The following is a 26378-nucleotide window of genomic DNA, read 5'->3' as shown; positions in this document are numbered from 1 at the left end:
TATGTTAAGTTTTATCCTATGTTTCCCATTCCTATCCCAATACAAGATTTCTAAACATCTTTCCGGCGACCCTAACACCCCCTACCTATCCACAACCTCTCCCTCACCATCTTCTCCCCATTGTCTGCCTCGTGGTGCTTGTATACAGCAAAATCAGGAGCAAGTGCCAACCAAGGTGGGAGGGGTCAACAGTATTTGGCTTCCGTGGCTAGGAAGGAGTTTTGTGATACTCCAGGATTGTGATACCTAATGGCAATTAAGTTTCTGCAGGTAAACCATCCAGTAATTCAAAGATTTCTTTTAAAAATCCAATAAGAGCAAAAGAGAGACAAGTATTTTGTACACATCAAGCATCGCCACAGGATCTCCCAAAATGCAGCTGAGGACGAATGGATAAAATGACTAAAATAGAACATACGTCTAGATAGCAAGGTCACACATTTTAAAACTAGGTGTTGTAAGGTCTCAGTATCTTCAAAAATTACACAGCCTTCAAATTATGTTGCTGTGCCGTATGCCTAAACATGGCCCGCTACCTCTAAGTTGTGAAGACAATTTAGTCTATAATGTAACATCCATGTCCTGAAGTTCTGTGAGGGAGCCTTGATAACACATGGTTTAGGTACAGACCCAGTTCAGCCACCATTGTCAGTATTTAAATACTGCCTTTAGACTTCGGATTATTCAAGCTACTCAAATGTTCTATATGATCTCATTCTTTGAACAATGTATTTATTCCTAACGGTTCCCCATCAGGATCAATGCCAGCTTTGACCAAAACGTCTACACACACCATCATAAACTCTTTCAAGGGTGTAACCGATCCCTCTAAAAATATCATCCCCAAATATATATTGTTATCAACAACCTCAATCTTGTTCCCGTTAATATGCCATACACATGTTTTGTCCTTAGCCTTCTTATTATAAACAACAATATACTATTTCAATGGGGTGATCAGCAGATTATTTTCTGTGTTATGACTCTCAATAAAGACCTAGGTTCTTTTAAACCCATTAGGTGTTGCATCAAGAAAAATAAGATTATCTGCATATGCCAACCAACCTAATTCCAACGACCCAATTTTTGGAGGGAAACAAGATCCATTTTCAAAGGCCTGTGTAAGATTTGATACATATAAATTACAAAGAGTTAATGTTAATGTTAATGTTAAAGAATATTTGTACCGCGCAATATCACCACCGGAGTGGTCCCCTGGTGCCAGAACCCCTCCCTGCCTAAGGCCAGAGTCAACTAAAATATTGTGTGACAATAGACCTTCGGAATTCAATCTCACCCTGAGTTTATTCTTAGAATAAAACAGAAAAAAAGCATATTCAGTAAACCATCTGGTAAAGCCCACTTTTTCAATTTGGACCATAATCGGTATCTATCAACCCTGTCAAATGTTGAAAACGTGTCCAGACTTGCCAGATAAAGAGGTTTCAAATGATCCAATTTTACTTTTGATTGAAATAATGAAAAATGAATCCATTCAAGGAAGTACACATTCCCTTTCTAAAACCCATCTGATAAATACTGAGTCTTTGGGAACTTTCCATCCATTGAGTCAAATCTTTCAATACATAACTTCCCAACATTTGACATTAAATATCTTCTAAAGATATCAGTCTATAGTTACTAGGAAAATTCATAAACCGCTTTTTTGTAAATTGACACCACGATCGAATAAGACCAGGAATCCAGAATTACTAAATTTCACACAACCTTGGTGAAAATGAAAAACCTCAAAAGAATATCCACCCACAACCTTACATTGGATTTTAATATCCTATTTGAAAGCTCATCAGGGCCACACGTGCTGCGTTTTTCAATTTGCTCAGAATCACCATCAAATCATCAAAATCAAAATGTAACTTCCAAATAGACCAAGAAACCCCTCCAATATTCCAAAGTGCATTCCTTTATTTGAAAATAATTTAGAGTAAAATACCCCTTGATTGGCTCCAAAATGCAATATGTTTGAGTGTATATTTGCATCTTCTCTGCACCAGCCAGGTGCCACCAAATACCTCTAGCATCAAACTTAACCAGTTAATTTATCACATTTTGGGTAGGGTTTAAGAACCTCTAAATTGTGTATGTCTTCAGCCACTTTTAATATTTTGGTTTTAATCTCCTACCCTCATTAAACTGAGTGTGATGCTTCAGTGATCAAACTCCCAGTATTCTCCTTAATTAGAAATGCAACTCCCTCTTACAGTCTCTAATATGGGAATCACAGCAATGATCATGAACTAGAAAAAGGCGTTTGTTTCCACAGCATATTTGGGACTACCTCTTCAATCCACGCAGATATAGTGGCGAAAAAGGCTGTTGGAGTATAAATAGACCATTTCACCATATCATCCCAGCTGGACCTTGTTTTAGTCTAGTGCAAGAATTGTTAACAAATAGATTGTTACACCCAGACATGTGAAACCACAAGTTCTCCAACTCCAGATTCAATTTTAATAATAGAATCAAATGATCACATCTTCTACTCTGTGAAGCTACAAGAGATACAATGCTATCCAACCATGAATAAGGAGCATACACAGAATCAATTATGGAACTAGAATGTGGCCCGAACCAAGTTGCCTGAATTGAGGAATCTCCCCAGACATTCCCATTCATCCTGTACAGGTTCCAATTACTTATACATTTAGCCCATCCTTTGCATTCTTTTCTCTAACAGTTCAGTCAGGTCATTGTTACACTCCCACATAAATAAAGTGCATTTAAGTTTGCTTTAAGTTCCTGGTAGAAGTGATAGCCATCCAAACAGGTTACTTTAGAGAGAGGGGAAAATGCATTATAGCTTTTCTTATTTTTTGGTTAGTGCACAACTAAAGTACTCTGAGCCCTGTATGAAAGTCTATTTCTAGGTGTTCTATGTAGAGCACTTAGAGAACTTTCTTTCCAGGGGATGGGGTCGGGGGGCTCATTTTCCAGTGTGCTAAGGTGCATCATTTGGTGGTGACGTGTATAAGTTGGTTGTGGACTTGTTTTGTTCTGATGTTTGATGTCAGATTTGAGGGATGTTTAGATTGCTGTGAGTGGGTTGCTTAATTATTCTCTCTTTGATGCGTTTATGGGTATTTGAGGATCTTGTACAGCATCTAAGGGTCCTGTCTACAAAACGAGACTCTGTTGGCATACAACACGCAGGACTCTAGGTGCAAGTGTGAACGCCATCAGGGAAATTGTGCCTGGCTGGCTCTCACAGGGACATATGCCAAACTGCCTCACATATTCAGTCTCCCCTGGGTGTCCCACCCAGGCATCTGAAGCCAAGGGCCATAAGCAGCAAAAATCATCTCCCTATTTGGGACTGTTGGGGACGGTAAGGCCTAGGGCCAGAACCCCTACCCAAGGAGGACTTCAAAAACCTCACTTTTTTACTGATTTCTTCTTAGATACATAGGGATCTTTTCATCTATTCACTGTGGAGCTTCTGGTACGTCACAGGAACAAGGAAAGTTGCTGCTTTAGGTCTATGAACTTTCATTTGGTTACCTATAGCCCCATTCTTGCCCAACTCCGTAATTATACCTGCTTCTTCTCTGCCAGCATCCACCCCTAGCCCTTTCCGTTCATCCACCTACCTTCCCCCTCCCTTGGGCTGCACCCCTTCTTAATTGTCTTTCCTTTTCTATTTCTACAAACTTCCATCATGTATCTTGATTTAATTCCATTCCACCTTCTATTCACTCTTCTCCTTCTCTTCTCTCATAGCCTTCAGCCTCAATTTGATGTAACTTCTGCATCAGTCATCAGCCTCCCCATCTTCTTGCTTCCCCCTGCACCCACACGCATCAAATAAGATGCTCTTTTTCTCCCAGGATCTCCAACCTCATCTATCCTCTGCCTACCGCACAACACCTGCTCCTCTCCCCCACCTCCTATCACTATTTCACTTGGCATCTTGAATGTACAATCCATCTAAAAACAAGTATTACTACATAATTGACCACTTCAACTCTTATTACCCTCAACTTTCACGTTTTGCTATTACAGAAACCTAAATCTCCCCTAATGACTCTGCTACACTAGCAGCTCTCCAAACTGACTCTGATACCTTCTCTCGCTATCCTTGCCTCGTTGGGAAGGGTGGTATTGTGGGGTTCCTTATCAATAAGGTCCTCAATACTGTCCCTCTACCTCAGTCTGATATCGACTCTTCTTTTTTTTAAATATGGCAATATTTAACTCCTACATCCTACTCCTCTCACTGTTCTAGTGCTCTATCGACTCCCCTGGTCCTTCCAACTGCTTCTTCCATGATCTGACCTTTCTCCTTTAGTCATTCCCTACCAGCAACTCCAAATAATTCCTATCTGACCATTCCCTCTACTCCCTCCCCAACCAGACTACTGACTCCTTTGATGAGCCATGCTGCAGTGTGCAGGACACATCTTCAGTTTTCTGTGGTAGTCAAAGGAAGGCCTTCCAAAAGAGGCTAACGCCAAAATGAGGTAATCCATACCAGTGATCTATTAATTATATTAAATATGTGAGTTACATCTTGTAAAGAAGCATTTAATGCATATGGGGTAATATTGGTCTCTCAGGTAACAGATGGTACATATCTTTGGGGTTTCAATTCCTGAGAAGGATTTGGCCCAAATGAAAAAGTACAGTATCTCATGGCAAAGGTGAATAGCCGGGGATGGTAGGAAAAATATGTGTTCTGTGACAAGATATCTAAATGGTTGTGAACTGGGAATGGAGTTAATTCTCAAGCTTCTCCATAGAAAATTATTTCTCCAGATTAGAGTTAATAGGCTGCCTCTGCTAGATAATGCAGCATAATAGCAAAGGTGGGATCTGATGTGAATACCTCGTGATTAAGGCCAGTATGCAATTGAGAGGTGGGTACCATGCATTTTACTTCACACTGCACCTGGCCACACAAGCTGAGGAAGCATTGGTTGTTTCCCACTATTGTTGTTGCTGATTGCCTCAGGTATAGAAATACCATGACATGCTTACTTAATCTGGAATATAGGGGTCCTCTTCGCAATCCAGACATCTATACCCAGGGGTCTTCAAGATTTTTCAGGGTACTTCCTCTGGGTTTAACACATGTTTTATCCAGACCTTTAAGCTTTTAGTATCTGGTACTTTATCTCTGCAATTATAGTAATATTAAGTTTCATAAAGATGATTTTCAGTCACTCGTCCAATTGGATTTCTATCCATACATTGCTACATATATTTTTATGGTTATTTTATCTCTCCTTATTCTCTTGCAAATGTTGTAGATCTAATTTGAGGTGGTTTTATTATTACATGTGTGATTTTCTGTACTTTTTAGATATGTGATGTTTCCATTTCAAGGGCTGAGGTATGGCAAGCACCGTAAGGTACCATGACATGGATACATCTAGTTCTCTAGCTAGATCTACCAATACAAACCATGATTGTATCTTTTGTATCTTCTGGGTCAACAGATCTACTGTGAAGCTATCTCTGTATGTATAAAAGGGAAATGTGTGGATATGTGTATTTTCAGCATACTTCCCAACATACTACAAACCTGAAATTTTGCATGTGGGTAGGTTACATGGTGTAGACAATGTAAAAAGTATAAAATATACATTTGTCTATTATTATTTTTTTTAAGTGATCTCCAATGCTTGGATATCTGTGTGTGTGTGCCTGTTCGAAATGTTCATCTTACTTCCCAACATGCTACAAACCAGAGATTTGGTATGTCGGTGGGTTCTATGGTGTAGACAATGTAAAAAGTATAACGTATACTTTTTTCTCATTTTTGCAGTCTGCAATGCTTGGATATGTGTGTGTGTGTGTGTGTGTCTGTTCAAAATGGTAAGCATACTTCCCAATATGCTAAAAAAACTGTAATTGGCATGTGGGTAGGTTCCATGGTGTAGACAATCTAACAAGTATAAAATATACCTTTTTTAGATTTTTTAAGTGGTCTGCAATGCTTACCCCTGCAATATGACGTTTTGCGCTGTAGTTATGCTGTAGTTCTACGTTCATTGTTCCTAAAGTACAGCAGTGCATGAAAACTTCAGCATTACATTGTTCCTAAACTTTCCACACTATCATCATTCTAGCTGACATTTGCAGCACTCACTTTTGAAGTCATGTGGGTGACCCAATACAGTGCTTTAGTAGTGATGAAGGTGACAGGAAACAGTGTATGTCTCTTCAACAATGTCCGCAATGACGTTGTGCATCACATCGTGGCAAATCTCTCATGATAATTACAGAAACATAATTTCCCATGGAAGTTGATTAATGTATGCCATCTCAACAGTACGAAGCTTACATGCATCAGGTATACACTATTGCTAATGAATGGATGTTGTTCTTCAAGTTTAATCACGTGTGATGAGACCACGTTTGGAATGATTTCATCCTGCATTTATGGGGATTTTATCTAATTTGAATGTGAATGCCATGGGTTACACTACCACTTGGAACATGCTTGATCCATTTCCTATGAAGACTTTTAGTTAATAATTGTTCTTCACATGGCTTTCAAAGACTTTTTGTTATTTTAATTAATCTAAGAATATATACTATGTGCCTTGGGTGTCATTAACTCGTATTCTCCATGAGCTGTCCAGACCCTCCCTTTTTTCTGGGTAACCTTGGCTTGGTGTCCATAGCTGTTTGTCTGGCTCTGCACAAATATGCATTTCAGTGGATTTAGATTTTTGGGTTCTTGCGAAACCTTGAGGCCTTTCATTTACTCAAATGCATGCTGTGGCTACCAATTTGGAAAAGATGACTGCTCAGTACTGTTGCTTTTCTATGTTAGTAAACTATATAGTCATATTGTTTCTGTTGTATTCAGCTTATATACGTTGCTTATGTTAGTGTTCTTCATGTCTGAATGGATGCAATCGATATCCTTCGTGTATAAGTGTATATTTGACCTAGTGGTCCTCCTTAATGGTGAGTGCATATTTGCTTTGTGTCTAATGCATACTTATGTGTAGTTTCACTGTAAGCTTGCTTATTCTCACCATCTTTAGTTTATATCACTAGGTTTCTATTCTGATGTACATGTCTGGGATATGGGTGGTAAGTCTGTATTAGTTTATAACGTTCTCACCTGTGTGATATATGTTTGGGGGAGGGGTAGTAGCTATGTATTATTCATTCATCTGTCTCTCAACATTCTGCTCTCTGATTGAGTCCTTGATCACTCCCTCGTTCATGTCCTCCCTCACATACGGTATTTTGGGGTACATATTTTGGTCATCCCCCTCAGGTTGCTGGCACATCTTATGGGTTCATCCACACTCCTGGTCATAGATGAGGAGCTTGGGGATAAGTACACTTTGAACCTGGAGGGGTAATAGGGCTTTTCCTTACCAGAACATTAGGTAGATCATCAGTTTGTGTATGTTCATGAATCTGGGTATTCAGATGCATCACTATTTCCATGCCAACTGCTCCTTTGGCAGCCTTTTTGCAACTGTTTATTGTTAACCTTAAAACACAGAAGGCCGGTAGTAAGAAGACTTATATGGCTATTAATATTTTGAATGCATCAGCCAACAAGGTGGGCATCCATAAGAACAAACTTGGAATTACTGATCAGGCCCTGGCCTGGTTGACCTCCTTTTTCACCAACTGACCCTCTCAGGTCGAACTGGGATCTTTCCTCTCATCTAGCTCTCTCTCTGCTTGTGGTGTTCCCCAGGGGTCTAACATCTCATCCTCATCTGCTACCTGCCTCCTCTTGCCAACTGCATTGCTAGTTTCTGCTCCATTGTTCTATGTTATGCAGATGAGACTCAGCTCTCTTTCCCGCTCCCCTCAGCCACCTCTGCTTCTTCTCTCCTACCAGACTGTCTGGCCGCAATTTGGGAATGGTGTGCCACCAATGATCTATGCCTTTATGCTAGTAAGACTGAGATCCTCCTCATTGGGACACCCACTCCCTCCTTTCCTTTGTCTCTCTCTGGCCACCCACTTTGGACCCTCTTCCGGCTCCTTCCTGTGAGGCTAAGATTCTTGGTGTCATCTTTGACTCCACCCTCTCCTTCTCGCCTCACATCTCTGACATCTCAAAGAAGTCAAACTATCAACTGCACCTCCTCAGAGGTATTCTTCCATTTCTCACTTTTCTCGAGAAGCTCACTGTCTTCAGAGTTCTGGTGCTCTCTAGGCTGGACTATTGCAACAGCCTCTTTCTAAATCTTCCTGCCTCTACTCTTCAACCTTTACAGCTTATCCAGAACAGGACTGCAAGACTTGTCCTTGGCCTCAAGTCCAGGGATCATATCTCTCCAGTTCTGATATCTCTTCACTGGCTCCCTGTTGCTGCAAGGATCAATTTCAAGACCCTCTGCATCATCCACAAGGCTTTCTGGGGCCTTGGACCACACTACCTCCAACTTTCTCTTCCAAAACATCTTCCTTCTCAAGCTCTCCGCTCATCCACCTCCAACTCTCTGAGGGTCTGATGCTTCTCCAAGTAGAAAGTTGGAGGCTGATCTATCTCCTCGGCTGCAGCCTCACTCTGGAACACCCTCCCTCAAACCTGAGCACAACCAACTCTGGTTCCGGAAGCAACTCAAGACCTTCCTTTTCGCATCCACTTTGTCTCTTCCTCTCCTCTGCTGATGCACCTGACTGCTCTGCACACTGGTCACCTCGTTACCGTCTGAACTTGGGCCCAGGCTCCTGCATGTCCAGTTGCCATCACACCACTCCGGGCTCCCCAGCACTTAAGGGTCTGTATCTGCAACCCTACAGTCCTTTCTCTCTGCACTTATGAACCACCCACTGGCTGCACTTGTGAGTTAACTGCACTTCCCCCTTCTACTCCCCCTGGCACTTCTCCCCTTCCCTCTTCGATGCACCTGCAGGATCTGAATGACACAAGGCCATTATTATCATTATTTTTTCCTCCCTCGTGTCCCCCTCCTTGTCTTGTCATGTCTAGAAACACTTGTGTACAGGTGCATTATAAATGCCACATCATATCATATCACGACAGATAGCTGAACCAATCTTCATTTTCAAGTTCATCCACCTCCTCCAATCATTTTTGTGTGCAGTTCCATTAAAGTGGTTATGGCCTCTGTAAGGGTTCAATTTTCCCCATCCTGGGAAGGTAGGTATGTGCAGCGAGAAGGCCCAATTTTGGCACACACGCCACCCTCCGTAGCTGTTATCAAATCGTGGACTCATCATGTTTCTTATGGCACTCATTTACTCCTTTATTGTATTAAACACTTTCACAGTTGAATGTCTTGTTTATAGCAACTCCCAGCTTGTTATTTGTAACCATTTTGCATTCATTGATGCCTGTAAACTGGGAGCAAAGAAAGACGTAAAGAACTTTGCCATCCTACCGAACAGCTTATGCTCATCTGGTTTGTCATGAAAGGCCTCTTTTGGTTTGGCTGAGGAATAATGTTCTCTTTTACTGCGCTTGAGCAACCTTTTGGTTCTTAGATGTGCATCCATTCGAGGCAAGTCACCAATTTGTCCTTGACTCTGGGGTACTATTAGAGCTGGTGTATTTATTAGTAGTATGGAACATAGGTTTCCCCAGTTTGGGGGCAATTGCATATAAGCTTTGGTACTATAATCACAATAGTGGTCCTTTAATACTGCTGCTTCTGCTTTCATGCCTGGTTCATCAAAAATGTGGTTGCATGCGCCAAAGGTTCTTTCCAACCTTGACTGCACCATTGCTTCAGAAGCATAGGGTGGCATTGTTCAAGGGTAGCATATGTCCTCTTCATATCTCATTACTTACCGACCCATGTTAGTAGCTTAATGATTTTGAGCAATATGCACAACCTCTTCCCATTGCTCCAAGAGTGCTAGTGCCTTGCGCACCACCAATCATTCTGTCCATCCCTCTGGTGTGAGTACAGTCCCTTTAATTTTATTTTTTATTTTATGTATTTTATTTTTTCAATTTTTATAAAGTGCCACACACCCGTGGTCCTCAGAGCGCACAAGAAACAAAGACAGACAACAAACAAGTAGAGGTCTCAGGGGTCGACAAGGGGGAACCAAGAGGATAAGGGTACTAAAATTCAGTCAGGATTCTGGTTGAAAATAAATGTTTTTAGTTATTTTTTAAAAAGAGCCAGGCTTTCAATCAGGCGTATCTGTTCTGGAAGAAGATTCTATAGCAAGGAGCTTGGACAATGAAGGTGGTACCCCTGAAATTTACCAATTTATACCTAGGCTGCATGAAAGTAGGGCATGTGGAGGAGCGAAGATCCCTACCTCCTACCTTGGGTTTTATTTGTAACTGGCCTCTTTCCCAAGATCCAGGTATTTCTTTCCCTTTCTCATCTTTGCACTGCAGCATTTTATTTTCTTCTATTCTAATCCCTACTCCATTTGTCCTGGATGGTATACATTGTATCAACTTGGGCAGTGTCTCAGACTTTATCATCACATTCATCTCTTGTATGTAGTTAACTTCTTGTGTGAATTTAGCTTTATTCACCCATACTAGTGAAGCAGTTTGACCCTGAAATTGCCCTCTAGTCAAACAAAGTGTGAGGTGAGTTAGGAAATGTGCTGTGTGCGTGGGTCCTTCTGTTACTATAAACACTCTGGAAGCGCTCATGGTATAGGGGATAACAGAGCACACATAACAGCTCTCATCAGACGTCTCTCTCCCCACTTGGCTCCTATGTTGATACCACAAATTATTAGTTACTGAAGCAGATTTGCTCATATATGTGTTCACGTGCTCAAAATCATCTGTCACACTTTGTCTTAAGACTCGTCATCTGCTTGGTTACTACAGAAAATTCATGGGTAATCATTTCATTTACCACCGTGAGGGGAGTTGCATTGCTATATATTGGTCTGCCACAATATAAAGGACCAACTCTCTCCGTGCCATTAAAATAATAAAATAAAGGCTGCAGAATGTAAACAATATTTCTATTAGAATTATTGAGAACATGTCTACTTTTTGCAAACAGCTAGTATTATAATGTATATGTGACAAAAAGGCAATATCTAACAAAATTGAAAAGTCCCACTGTTCTCCCCCAGAACATTCTTTTCCATTTCTTTAAACGGTCAGTGTTTTCAGGACAAATTGGGATAATACAGCAAGAAAAATGACTTCTAAAATAAATTACATTTTTATATTTAACAATAACACTACACGGCTAATATTGCACGCTCCTAGAGAAGGATAATTGTTCACTAAATAAGATAAAGCCATTACAAATAGAATTGTTAGCAAAAGCATGGGTTATATTTATATTTCACTTTCTATTTCGCACAGGTATCCCTATAGAACATTTTGCTCGGTCCTTGTGTGTCTTGAGAGGAATCAGTGTCTTTTCATTCTTCTTGTTGGTGATTAGCCCTTGCCATAGACCTTGTCTGAACTCTTCTTCTTTCTGCTTCACCTTCACACTCTGGGTGGGTCTGGCAGGGGTGTCTTTCCTTTGTAGAGTTTGACAACACCGAGATCGATCCAGGCTCTCCTTCCCTGGAGCCTCAGTGCTGTCAGAGAAACCTCTTCCCCCACAAAGGGTCTGTTAAAGTGTGACGTGTGCCACCTGCTACAGAAACCTTTGCAGTGGATCTTGTCACCTGGGAATACCACTAGAGGTTTTAGCAACATTGCAGGATCAACTTGTTCAGTATCTTCATCAATCTTCTTTGATCCTCTCTGCCATGTTCGAAGCTGTGGAGACATACATTTAACACACACCATCATAGCTATCAAATAATCATGCAAGTCAGTTACCAATAAAATAGATGCACTTTCTGTGTCATTGAGAGCTTGAGTGGGAGGAGCAAGGGGTGTTCTCATGCAGTGTCCCATCACCAGCTCATGTGGAGTCAGGCGATGGTCTGAGCCCGGCTGATTGCCTAGAGCAAATAATGCTAAAGGAAGGCAATGAAGTCAGCCTTTTTTCAGTGTCACTTTTAGTTTGGTAATGCTCTCCTTTAGGAGGCCATTGAGGGATTAATACATTTTGTTTGCTTGGAGGTGATAAGCAGATGAAAATGTATGCCTAATACCAAAAAGAATTGTGATATGTTGAAACACTTCATTTACCAAATGCTGTCCATTATCGGATGGGAGTACTTCACACACTCCCCACCTTGGAAAGACCTCACGTGCGAGGAATTTCAGAACACATGTGGCATTAGGATGTGTGCATGGACCTGCTTCAATCAATCATGGTAAAGGTCATACAACTACTAACATCTACCTGTAGCTGTTACAAATTGGATCATGTCTACATAGTCTATGCAAATGGTGAAATCGTGCAGTAGGACAGGGTATTGCTCCTAGCACTGTACGCAAAGTGTGTCCAGCAGTGAACTGTTCACAAATCTTACAAAGTATAACAAAATCTGCAACATGCTCAGTCAGGTTGGGGACAAGCCAGTCATCCGCATCAATGCTGTAAACCATTCTCTAGATGTGTTTATTGAGTAATGCAGTTGTTTCAATGCTACTTTAAGCAGCCCTAAAGGGATAACTGGTTTCTCATAGCTGCCCTGCCATCACATTGCATCTGTGGGGGACAATGAGCATCCCCCCTTTGTTTCCATAATTCCTGCTCTTCTGGTGGGGCTCTTCCCTGCATTCTGTAATCTGCACTATGGGAAATGTATTAAACCCTTCTTTTATTACCATATTTTGTACACGTGTGTGTTTATTCAGTGCTGTCTCAAATTCAGATATTACAGGAAAATATGCTGCTCTTTTGGCTTCAAGGTCAGCAGCCTTGTTACCATGAGAAATCAAATCTCCGCCTTTGGGGTGTGCTGCGCACTTCACCACAGTGATGGCCAATGGGAGCTATAGTGCGTTTATGAGCCTATCCAATAATGGTGCACGCTAGAATGGTGTGCCGTCTACGCGTAAGAAGCCCTACCTTTTCAAACGTGACACTCATGTGTGTACTGTTGACGTCACATTTTGGCGGATTCATAATGCATGATTTCCACTTCATATTCATGCATTTCAAGCGCCAAAAATCATTCTGCTGCTTTATCGATGAGTACACATCAATGAAGAGGATTGTCCCCCCTCCTAGGGCATTTTCTTTAACCTCTGATATCTCATCATATTATTCAGTTTATTTAGTACAGTTGTCTATGTAATCTCCCTCCTACACTTGCTCTGCTATGAGTAAAGATGGATGCATCGTTCGACACCTGACAATGTTGTTCAATAGGTTGGATAAAATAACTTCATACCCAGAGGATCCCTGTATGGTCAATCCACTTTTAGGTTTTTCAAAGATCCCAAATGGGGCATGCTCCACATGTAATGTCAGTGCACATCCCATGGTTATGCTAGCAGATTGCTCAATCACAAAGGCTGCTGTCATCAATTCTTGTTCAAGTGGATAATATCCTCTCATCCCTAGATCTAAGATCCCAGTGTAAAATGTTAATGGTTTTTGTCCCATGGTAGTTTTTGTGTGAGGACCATTGCCATTATTACCCCGGTTTAATGGGAGAATAAAAATAATTCTGCATTTTAAACAGGGATTCCTTATATGGGTGCTGTGCTTATGGCTAATTTCAATTTGTCAAAACATCTATCATTTTGCCTGTCCAGGCGATGTCTATGTTTTCTTTCTGCACTTATTTAAGTGCTTTTAAATGTGGCCTCATATATGTTCTAAACAAAACAAAGGGACTATTTGTGGGAATTCCAACTGTGTGCTGCCCAGAATCATTGTCACACTAAAGAAAACACAGTTTTGTCAAAGGGGACGGGTTTCAAGAAGCCAGTTGGTCTGAGTTTGCTTTCCAAATCGTCTCTGGTGCACTGTGTTGTGCTAAAAAACACATGCTCAACCACTTTGGTTTTTGCATGTGCTTGCTGCCATCCAGATGAAGTTTTAGTTAATTTTAATGGGTTCTCTCTGTGTTGGCAGGTGCAGCTTTTGTCTAAAAACAAGGAAGAGATTTCTTCATTGGATTTCTCTCTGGTGGTTATTCACCTAAAACAGAAAAGACCCCTAGGTGCTTAGTGTAGAGATCCTTTTTCAGAACGATGTGGACCTGTGCGGAACAAGGTGGATGAGCCACATTCATCAGGGCTAGGCAATGCATCAAGGTATATGCCCGCTGTTATTTAGTTGCTGCAGCGGTGTCTGCTTAACTTCTGTACCTCTCCCCTCTCCGTGTGGTATGGATGCTCTCCACGGGGTGAGACGGCCCGGAACCTGGAGAGAACATCTCTGGTGGTCCTACGAGCCGCGCGAAGAAACCTCTTGCGCGCGGCTCGTTGGACCACCAGAGATGTTCGCGGGCATATACCTTGATGCCTTGCCTAGCCCTGATGAATGTGGCTCATCCACCTTGTTCCACAGAAACCGGGCGGCTGTAGAACGGCTAGATCTAGTGCACAGTGCTATCCGCACAGGTCCACATCGTTCTGAAAAAGGATCTCTAGACTAAGCACCTAGGGGTCCTTTCTGCTATAGGTGAATAACCTCCAGAGAGAAATCCACTGAAGAAATCTCTTCCTTGTTTTTAGACAAAACCTGCACCTGCCAACACAGAGAAAACCCATTAAAATTAACCAAACCTTCATCTGGATGGCAGCAAGCACATGCAAAAACCAAAGTGGTTGAGCATGTGTTTTTTAGCACAACACAGTGCACCAGAGACGATTTGGAAAGCAAAGTCAGACCAACTGGCTTCTTGAAACCCGTCCCATTCGACAAAACTGTGTTCTCACATATGTTATGTCATTGAAGACCCATCCGCTGCAATAATTACAAAGTCCTAGGAATAGCTGTAATCCTTTAACTCCATTTGGCCTGGGTGTCTTCATAATTGCTTCTGCTGTTTCAGGAGTTACTGTTCTTCCTTCCTGTGATATCAGCTGGCCTATGTATAGGACTTCTTTCTGACACTATTGCATCTTCTCTTTGTCAACCTTGGAACCTTTCTCCGCTATCACTGTCATCAGCTGTACTGAGTGGTTCCTGCATTGTTCCTCCATTTCGCTGCACACTTAAATGTCATCTATGTATTGTTTTTTATTGTTTTTTATTTGTATTTGGTTTATTTAAAACTTTACAAAAGATTACATCAATAAAAAATCTTAAAACAAACAAGATAAAATCATTTCATCACATTTACACTTCTAATTACATCCTTGAACATTTCCTTCAGAACATACTTTGCAAAAAAAACAATTCGGTAGTCTCGAACAACATAATATATTGCAGTAGTCAATTGGTCAGAAATGGGCCTAATTTAGTATATCTTACAGACAATCATTAAAAAATCCACCACTTTACACTTCAAAGCAATATTGGTACCATGCATCATTTCAAACCACAAGCACTCCCTGGAAACGTTTGCAGTATCGTACACAAATTCAGAAAAAAAACACATCTTTCGCTTAACAACATGGGGCAAACTAATAACAAATGTACCAATGTTTCCACCATTTCAGGCTGTGCACAGAATCTGCATGATTTCTTATTCTCAATGTTTAATTTTCTGATATGTCTAATTTCCTTAGTATTTAAAACATTAAACCTGAATCGCATCACACTATTACTAAATTTCATTGACGGATATTTTGTCAGATAAGATTCAAGTATAGGAAACCACTTCCACACAGAGACAACTTGATTATATAGTTTCGAATTCATGATTGCAGCGTTATTAGCTGCCCAATCAAATGCCTTTATCAATATTTTAATTTTAGCTGGTTTCTCTAATAGACACTGCTTTGAAGCTCCAATCTTTACCAACGTTTTTTCTACATCAGATTGTAAGTCAGTCATATATTTCACAGCATCACCTTCCCTTAATATGTTGTACAGTGAATTCGACCCTGCCAGAATACATTTTCTATACAACATAACTCTTTTACATTCCACTATACTTTCAAGCGAACCCAGGCCGAATTCGTACCTTATCATTTCTACTGGAATGCATTTTGGTATGAAGTACAATACTTTTTTCCACATAAGTGCTTCCAGTCTTTTTAAATACGAAATAATTTTTACCGGGTAAAATTCTAAACCATAGGTTAGCCTTGGGATAACGTTAAGCAGGTAAAAGTCTCTGCATCCTGACATAGTGAATTTCCCAAATTTCATTTCAAGTGCCTTCAACTGATTGCCCGCCACTTTTACTTTGGATTCCAGACATTTGTTTGAAAAATGTAGTGTCATACTGATAGCAAAGGAATACCCTAGATATTTAAAAGCTTTCTGAAGCCTTATCTTGGTCCCTTCAACCACCCATACTGGATTTGGGTTTGCTTTGTTATTTTGACCCAAATTGATAACTGTTTTTGTGAGATTGATTTTTAATTTTAGTTCTTTAATGAAGACTGCAAACACATCAATTAGTCTTTATAAGCCTATCTTTGTACGATCTAACAGCAAGAATTCTACGATTGTAAAACTTTGCCGTCAGTCTGTACGTTCCCAAATACATCTAGAGCCCTAGGTTGAAGATAGAGGGTGACTTTCAGGACCCCTGAGGTATACAGGTAGGTTTCAGTGTGATCTTGCGATAGGTAAACAAGGTTAAAGCTTGGACTCTTCATGGTGTGAGATAGAAAAGAAATCACTCTTTAAATCAACCACTGCAAAATATTAGGCTTTGGACAGGATATTCCACAAGATCATGGGAGGTTTTTTGACCAATGGGAACTCGGCCTCAACAATATAATTCAGGGGCAAAAATCCTGAATGAATCTCCATGGCCCCTTGTAGCTTTTTTCACTGGATACACAGCTGTGCTACATTGGGACTCAGATGACACCAATATCCATTGTCTCGTCAGGGCAGCAGTAGTGTCATAAATGCCTTAATCTGCTCCTTTTGACATTGGGTACGGTCACACCCTTTGTAAAATGACTCCTTGCTTTAATTTAATTGTGACAGCCCCCTCTCCTTTCAGTAAACCAAAATGATATGGGTTGTTGGCCCACAATGTAATTGGTACCTGTGCCAAATCTTCCTGAAGGAAAGTCAGTGTCGTTTTTACTATTAACATTCTCTGGGGTATTTCTCTGTTTTCAATTTTTAGCTGAATCGTAAGACTTATATGACACATCACTTCATCATTTGAGTCTTCGGGCCTCATTACGAAAATGGAGGTAATGAAAATAGGAAGGCGGAATGGTATTACCGGCATCGTTAACGGGTCCGGGACATTATGCCCCGACAACCTTCCAATACCGCCACCGCCCATACCGTGCCCCTTCATACCGGCTTGCACATGTACACGCACCCCTTTGCGGAGTAAATACTGGGATGCCAGTAATAGGAGAACATTACAACTCACGCTGGCATGCAATTAAAGGCATCCCGAAGGCGGTAATAAGGGCCTGCACGATGACGGCCATACAGGCATCGCGGACCACCCGTAAACATCAACCTGCAGTCAAGGCAACTGCCACAGATGCACACAATCACCACAGGTGGAGTCAATGGAGGCTGTCCCAGTATAAAAGGAGTACACCCACACACCACACCCCTTCCCACACCAAAATGATACCACTCGCTGTTGCAATCATGGGGCTTGAGCACATGCCTATACTGCTACAACTACAATAACAACACCAACTACAACAACAACCACAGCCACAGGCAGCACAGGGGAGACGCAGGAGGAGAAGGAGGGTGAGACAGGCCCAGCAATTACCACCAGTGCAGCCAGTAGTACCTCGTAGGCAGCCACCAGTCCCTCGCATCAGACCCAGTCCATTCAATCTAACCCCTGAGCAAATCCACACCCTGTCCCGGTTGGACCGGGACACCATCACCACCATTGTGGACATGATACATGATGACATCATCAGCCTCATTGAAATACACACTGCCATCCCCCCACTACTAAAGGTGGTGTCTGTGGTCCACTTCCTGGCCACAGGCACCTACCAGCACACAGTGGGACAGCTGCATGGCATTTCACAACCACTCTTTTCACGCATGCTGACCCAAGTGCTGGATGCCCTCCTGAAGCACGCTAGCACCCAGATATCCCTACCACGGACTGTCCAGGAGATTGCTGACACCAAAGTAGGCATCCATGCAATGGCAGGCATGCCCAATTGCATTGGTGCCCTCAACTGCACCCATGTTGAATTGGTAGTCCCCCATGCCCTAGAGGCGGTGTACCACAATCGCAAGCAATACCACTCCATCAATGTGCAGATGGTATGTGACTCCAGCAAGATCATCACACATTGTTGCGCCCGATATCCCAGATCTATACATGATGCCATGGTGCTGCGTAACTCCACGATACCCCGTCACATGGAGTGACATGCTGGACGACGTGCCTGGCTGCTTGGTGAGTTGCATGACTGGCCCATGGCAGTGCATCGGGGTTGTGAGGTGGGGGATGCATACTCCACCAGGGTGGGAATGGGCAGTTAGTGGTGAATGCACAGACAGCTATACACTCCTGACCTGAACCTCCCAACCCAAACATGACACATCACTGCCACACATTGGACCAATGCCGTATATCAATGACAACATGGCACCATGGGTATGTCAAGCAAAGCATCACCAAACATGATTGCAACTGTGCCAATGTGGCTAGTGTGATCATGGACAGAGTAGTATACACAGCAATCATGGGAGGCAAGACATCATCCTGCATCCACAGTACATCCACTTCAGCATGCAAGTAATCACCCTGCATTATCCGTTCAACGCCATCTAGACTAGCACACCATATTGCATTATACAATGCATCTAAATAATATGTGTGCATACGTACAGGGACATGTGCATGTCAACAGCAAATTGCTGTGGCCATGGCTGTGAATCCTGAAGGTGGCAGCTCAGAGTGACTCACACAGACCTCTTTATATTTGCATGCAGGTGATGGAGGATATCCCTTGAAGCCGTGGCTACTTACCCCTGTGTGGAACCCGCGTAACAGCCATGAAGAGGAGCACAATCAGGTTCATACCCGTACCCGTGTCATGATTGAGCAGACCTTTGGCCTGTTGAAGGTGCAATTCCGCTGTCTAAGCAGGTATGGTGGAGCACTCCTTTATAGGCCTGAGAAGGTGGCAAAGATCACCATGGCCTGTGTCATGCTGCATGTGCATCCGGAGAAATGTACCACTGCCACCTGACATTGACATGCATGTACCGGGTGTGGATGATGAGATGAAGACAGAGGAGAAGCAGCACCCCTGCCAGTACGTGATGCACAAGATGGCCATGCTGTATGCCAATCACTGATTGATGAATACTTCTGAACCACAGGGACGTTGATGGTTATGTGTCAGTGCTACACTGAGCACTGGGTCTATGTGGACATGTATACCGGGTATGTGGGGAGTTGGGCACTGTGCACTGACATGAATAAAATGGATACACATGAAATGAACAATGTCCAGGCATTAAATGATTTTTTACACACTGGGTGTATTAATGTAAGCTATAGAAAAGTGCTACCCCCCTCACCCCTCAAAACACCAAAACTCCCCATACCCCCCAATTAACTCCCCATAACCCCAATGAACTCCCCATGCCCCCACTGAACTCCCCATACCCCCCAATGAACACCCCCTTATACCCCTATACACCACAGACACCATCCCCCCCACGCCCATTGTTGTCTGACACTATTTCCGTGCTTTCTTGGTGTCCGGGGACAGCATTTCTGACTGCCTCACACTCCGCCTTGTCAGACGTACAGGGCTGGAGGGTGCAAGGGTGCAGAGGAAGCGGGTGTGGAAGATGCAGTGTGGTGCATGGGGTGGATGCAGTAGTGATTGGCACGGCTGGCGCGGGTTGTTGCTGCTGCATGTGCTACAGTATTGAGGTCAAGACCTGCGTGATGGACCCCAGACTGTCACGCACCATCACCGCAGAAGCATTTATGGCAGCAGTGTTCCCTGCGATGGCCTGCACTATCTCCCTCATTGTGTCCTCTCCCTCCGCCACATACTGTCAAACAAGTTCCAGCATGGAGGCCTGTCTTGCCTCCACCCTTGCTAGCCATGCCTCAAGGTCAGTGGGAGCAGCAGTGGTTGAGGGTGCTGCGACCAGGCGTGCATTTGCAGGGCTGGCCTCGGGGGTGGTGCTGAGGTCTGAACTGTGGAGTGCAGGTTTTTCCATTGCGAACTGTGTGGGGACTGCTTCTGAGCTTCTTACACTTACCTGATGTGCCCGACACTGCGAGCATAATCACGCTCTTGTCGGTGCTGCTGCTGCTGCGCTTCCTGGAGGAGGCGGAGACTGGACCACATGACACATCACGTGACCGCAACTGGCCAGAAAAGACCGAGGCTGCCGCCCGTGCGCGGTTTTCCATTGCTAACTGTGTGGGGACTGCTTCTGAGCTTCTTACACTTACCTGATGTGCCCGACACTGCGAGCATAATCAGGCTCTTGTCGGTGCTGCTGCTGCTGCTGCGCTTCCTGGAGGAGGCGGAGACTGGACCACGTGACACATCACTTGACCGCAACTGGCCAGAAAAGACCGAGGCTGCCGCCCGTGCGCGGTTTTCCATTGCGAACTGTGTGGGGACTGCTTCTGAGCTTCTTACACTTACCTGATGTGCCCGACACTGCGAGCATAATCACGCTCTTGTCGGTGCTGCTGCTGCTGCGCTTCCTGGAGGAGGCAGAGATTGGACCACGTGACACATCACGTGACCGCAACTGGCCAGAAAAGACCGAGGCTGCCGCCCGTGCGCGGTTTTCCATTGCGAACTGTGTGGGGACTGCTTCTGAGCTTCTTACACTTACCTGATGTGCCCGACACTGCGAGCATAATCACGCTCTTGTCGGTGCTGCTGCTGCACTTCCTGGAGGAGGCGGAGACTGGACCACGTGACCGCAACTGGCCAGAAAAGACCGAGGCTACCACCCTTGTGGCGTGAAGCCCGGTGGAGTAAAGCCCACTGGCTGTTGTGCGGCTGTTTGGCGAGCTGCGCACAGGATCATCAATACGTGGAGGTACTTTTCAAATATAGGGCACCTACATTCATATTTGATGACAAGTTAATGTAACTCACATTTGCCACTCGACAAAGCAATCATCATATCATAACATGAAGAGGGGCATCACTTCTTTAAAATCAGGAATGCCTGCAATTACTAAAAGTCATGTTACCAACGTGGAGCGATCTTATTTCAATTCTTCGTCTTGTTTAACCAAGAAATGTCGTCTGAGCTCTACTCCTTGTGCAATTACACCTAAGCGTTCCGTAAAATCCAAAACCGATCCTTCATCGCAAGTGGATATTCGCCCTTTTCTTTGTGATATGGATAACTTACATTCTAAAGCAAAGGGTCAGATGACTACATCTGATGAATTGATTGGTTCAGTTATAAAACCTGCCACAACGTACATCCATGGCACGATCACTTCTGTCGCTGAGACGTGTGGGTTGCAAGGTTCGCCAGGAACACCAAGAGTCCAAACTAATGGTGAAACGCAAGGCACCCCCACTGTCACATTTGCTAAGGAAAATGTTTCATTGACAGATAGTATATTTTTAAACAATGTACTGACTGCAAAGACAATAGTGTCTGCAAACAATTCTGTCCTGCCCTTACCTGTTGTAAATGGTGCCAAAAGTCCACTTTCTACCGACTTGGCAGTAATAGATTTGGATATAAACGCTTCTTGTTTTACTGTCCACACTCTTTCGGACAACCTCTCTAAATCACCAGTTATGTTCACAAATATTAGTGATTCTTACTCTGCTGAGAAAATATCATTCATTGCTCCCACTCCGCGTAAAATTGCCCCCGATCATCATTCTATAACGGAAGCAGCAAATACACAAAATAACATGGTCACTATTGCCTTGTCATCTATGAACACAGCTATTCTGTCTCTTGCAAAGCTATTTGAATCTTTGGCTTCCAAGGCTGATGTACACTCAGAGCAACTAAATCAGTTGCTTTCTGGTCATCTTGACATAGTAAACAAGTTAAACGATCCACACTTTCCATCTTGTCCACTTCTGCAGAAAAAATCTGTCAGCTCTCAAACTACTGTATGGTCTGACGAGCCTCGTCAAACATACTCTATCTTACCCTACCCTACATAAGCAAGCCCATTGTGGATTTAACGGCTAGCCCTAAGGAGCATTTGCCTGACTCTACCATTCAGGAGAAAAAACCAAACTATGCTTTGTTTGGCAATATGGGGACAGAGACCGTATCCTTAAAGCAAGGGAAATCTAAGGATGATCTACAAAAGAAATCAAAAAATATCAAATCTGTCCCTAAACGATCGTCACAAATTAAAGCATTTGTTAAAAATATTACATTGCCCGCATCAAATTCTCAAATGGCTTCTAAGGCAATAACAAAAAAATATCTAACAATGTCCCAGACAAAGTCAACTAGAGAAGCTTTGGTGAAAAATAAAACTGTTCAGTCATATAGTCCTTTGAATGCTTTGGTTGATGTAGCGCTGGAAGTAGAACAAGATTTACCTGTAAATAACCTGAAAAAAAAACCGTCATGCTTACAACCCAAACAATCCATACATGAACCAAATCTAATGGCTCAGCGATGAGAAATTAGACAAGCTGTTGATGACTATATGGCTTCCCAGCCGGTCTTAAAGAAGTTGGTATTACCAAACTGCGAACCTATTATTCCTGATGTCAAAACATTGAGTCTAAATGTTAATTCCAGCTCTGGAAACTCTCGATCTCTGAATTTTTGCAAAAATCAAGGGCCAGGACAGCAAGTGATTGATAACACTAGGACAGCTCCTCACGAGAATAAAACACAAGAAGAAAATTTGTCTTGTCTGAATATTGAATCTCTGATTAAAACTACATTAGTTAAAATTCTTAACACTGATACCTCTGTAGTTGGAAAAGATTCTAAATTTGTGACTTTAAGAAATAAAACATCTATGGAAGCTAAAAATAATTCTGAACTGACACAAGGGAATTTGCGCCCTAAGAGACCTGCTGTCCATTCGTTATCTTTCAAGTGCTGTCCCTTACCGGCCACTCAGTACCTCTTGAATCGCGCATCTATTTTAGCCATATTCAGTGAGCTCTCAGAGCTGGATGATATTGGCTCTATTGATATTGAACAAGTGGAATTCCCTGACCACTCTCAACGGTCTTCAGAAATATTGTGGATAAATTCTCGCATTGTAGTTAATACCATCTGGGCAGTTCGAGTAAAACTGCTTGAATTGGGCTTTATGGTTTCGGTACATTCTAGTCCATCAGAACTTACTTCAGAACAAAACACTCAGCATCTCACACATCAATTTGTAAACCGTAATCTGAGTTGTAGTCCTGTTAAGTGTGCCTGTAATCAAAAGCAAACTCAGCGTTAGCATCAGGCAAACAATGAGGTTACCTTTTCCTTGATCAGCTGGAATTCCAGGGGGCATCGACATCTGATGAATAACCGACTTTACGACCTGTCGAAGCATGATGTCATACTGCTACAGGAATCTTGGCTCATGCATCTGCCATCCTGGGATAACTATGACATCTTGCTTGTACCCGCTGTGAAGGGGAAATATGGAAGGCCTACCTCTGGTCTTCTAATGGCCGTTAAACAAAGTTCCACTCTTAAAGTTGAACCATGGTTTTTCCCTAACGCCTTCATTCAAATGTCAAGGCTCATTGGTCCCGACATGCATTGTGCACTTATCAATGTATATTGGAATGCCTTGAGCATCACAGATGATACATTTTTGGCCATCATAACTAACGCACTTGATCTTACTATCGTAGATGACAAAGTAGATTCTATTGTCATTGCCGGAGACTTTAATCTCCATTGTCTTGGTATGCCTCGTAGTACAGAGTTGAGTCGGTTGAATAAATGGCTGAACTTAGTTGAGGACAGAGGACTGTTTATGTTAAATGGTTCAATTGCTCCTGACATACCTGCAAGAGCAACATGGCAACGTGCCTTTAGTAAAGGAACCATCGACTACATCTATGTAGATAGCCGTATGTTAGACAGGGTTAAATCATTTTAGGTTATAGATGCAGAAGCAAGTGACCATAATATTCTTAATATGTCTTGGACTTCTAAGACTTCCATGAGTCATGAAATGCCACAATGATTAAGAGGTTCCATAAATGTGAACACAGCTGGGAACAGATTACACTGGACTGAAGCCTCTTTGGAAGCATTTAGACATTACTACGAGGCTCAACTTGAACATCAGTGTATGTTGGATCACAACCCTACAGTTATATATTACGAGTTAATGCAATTGTTTCAACCCGCTGCTATCATGCATACACAAAGACAACCACCTCATTTTCACACTTTCGATCACGAAATTAAAACTATGAAAGCTCTAGTTCGAGCAGAAAAAAGGGCGGCTTGTAAACTTAATGATGATAATCGAAAGAAAATGCTTATTTCGATTAAAACCAGGTATAGGAACTGGTTAAGAGGCAAGCGGGCTAAACTATATCAACAAGATGGTAGTAAGATGCTAAAAATACTGGCTAGCAAAAATTCGAAAGCATCATGGGAAATTATAAACCAGGCGACTGCAGGTCAGCAGGCTGCTATACAGACGAATGGGGTGAGTGAAGGATCCTGGGTACAATATTACTCTAATTTGTACGCTTCTCGGACCATCATAGCAGACAGCCTTGAGCCTTTTCAACAATCTGCTTTTGAGCTTAATTTTGATGAAGAAGACCTTTTATTCTTTATCAATAAAGCTAACTCTTCACGGGCCCCTGGGCCTGATGGTTTGTCAAACATGCACCTGAAGCAATTTCCTATAATTTGGGCCAAAATATTGTACTCCATTTTTGTGCACATACACAAGACTCAATGCATTTCGGCATCGTGGAAAAAGTCCATTATCGTTCCTATTTATAAAAAAGGGGATCGATCTAACCCGGCTAGTTATCGCCCAATATCCTTGCTAGACGTGCCGGGAAAAATTTTCTGTCGTCTAATTTTAAGAGATCTGCGTGTGTGGTCGACCAATATGTGGCAGATCCTTTTCAATCTGGCTTTATATCAGGAGTTGGTACTTTGCCTAACATCATGACCATTAACATGTTAAAATCTCAATATGCAGTACGGAAGCATTTTTTATACTTTGCTTTCATAGATTTCAGGTCAGCTTTTGATTCTATAAATAGGAGACTTATGTTTCAGAAATTGTATCTTTTAGGTTGCCCTCCCTCATTATTAACCCTTATTGTACAGCTACATTCTAACACCTCCATGCGTGTAAGGTTAAACTTAGATGGGCTTCTGTCAGCTTCCTTCTGCACATACACGGGCCTCAAACAAGGCTGTATACTGGCCTCTTTTTTGTTTAATTTATTTATTCTTGATTTGGGTAAGCTCTTTTCTGAGGTGCCTTCTGAGGGTCAGCGCATAGGATGGTTATTATATGCTGATGACTTGGTCCTAATATCGCAGACCCCAAAAGGATTACAAAACCTTTTAACTGCACTGTCAACTTATGCTGAGGATAATCATTTAATTATAAACTTTGATAAGTCTCAGATTTTGATGTGTAACCCTCATGTTAACAGAAAATCCATTTACTTTTCTTGGTCTATTGGCAATGAACCCTTGAAAACTGTCTCAGAATACAAATATTTGGGTCTTACGGTGCAAAATACATTAAATGACAATCTTTATTTATCCAACTTACAGTCTAAACTAGCTAACTTGACTTCTCAAGCAAGAATCTTGAACTTTAAGTATGGCAAATTCACTTTAAAACACCTTTTGCTCTTTTATGAACAAAAAGTTATACCTATATTATTATATGCTGCAGAATCCAAGCTTTGTCTTAGTGATAGAACATGGAATAAGTTTGAAGCTATGTTTTGGAAGAGTGTCTTACGTCTACCAAATTGTGTTCCTATGCCCATACTAAGATTCGAACTTGGCTTGAATTCAATGGCTTCTAGAGTCAAATGGCGGATGTGTGTTTTTTTCCGCAAATGTCTATTGGGCCTAGGAATGAACAATATATTAAGTACTGTAGCACGTTACTTGATTTCTTCTACTCACTTTTATCCACGCACTTGGCGTAACTATGTAATTGATGCTTTGCTTGTAGCTAATATATCAATCCCTCTTTTACTTGAAAATCCTGTACGGGCAAAGAAAACATTTTATCAATGGTCATGGATTCTTAATCAAACAGCATGCCTGAAATATAGAGACTTTGATAGACGTATCTTTGGTCATAAACTTTTGGGCTATTCTGCGCCCTATTTGTTGAAATGCCCTTTCACTGACATAAGGAACAAATATCTACGGTTTAGGTTGAACCTGTTCCCAACTAGGGAAGTCCTTGCGAGGCGGCATCTGATTCCAAATAATATGGACTATTGTCGCTATTGTGGAATAACTGATGAAAAGGAGACACTACAGCATTTGATCATTTTTTGTAGTGGCTTGCATGATCAACGGTCC

Source organism: Ambystoma mexicanum, chromosome 2q (genome assembly GCF_040938575.1).
Source record: "Ambystoma mexicanum isolate Mex_15411 chromosome 2q, UKY_AmexF1_1, whole genome shotgun sequence".
Lineage (NCBI taxonomy): Eukaryota > Metazoa > Chordata > Amphibia > Caudata > Ambystomatidae > Ambystoma > Ambystoma mexicanum.
The sequence above is the reverse complement of the archived record's forward strand: the minus strand, read 5'-3'. Positions refer to the sequence as shown.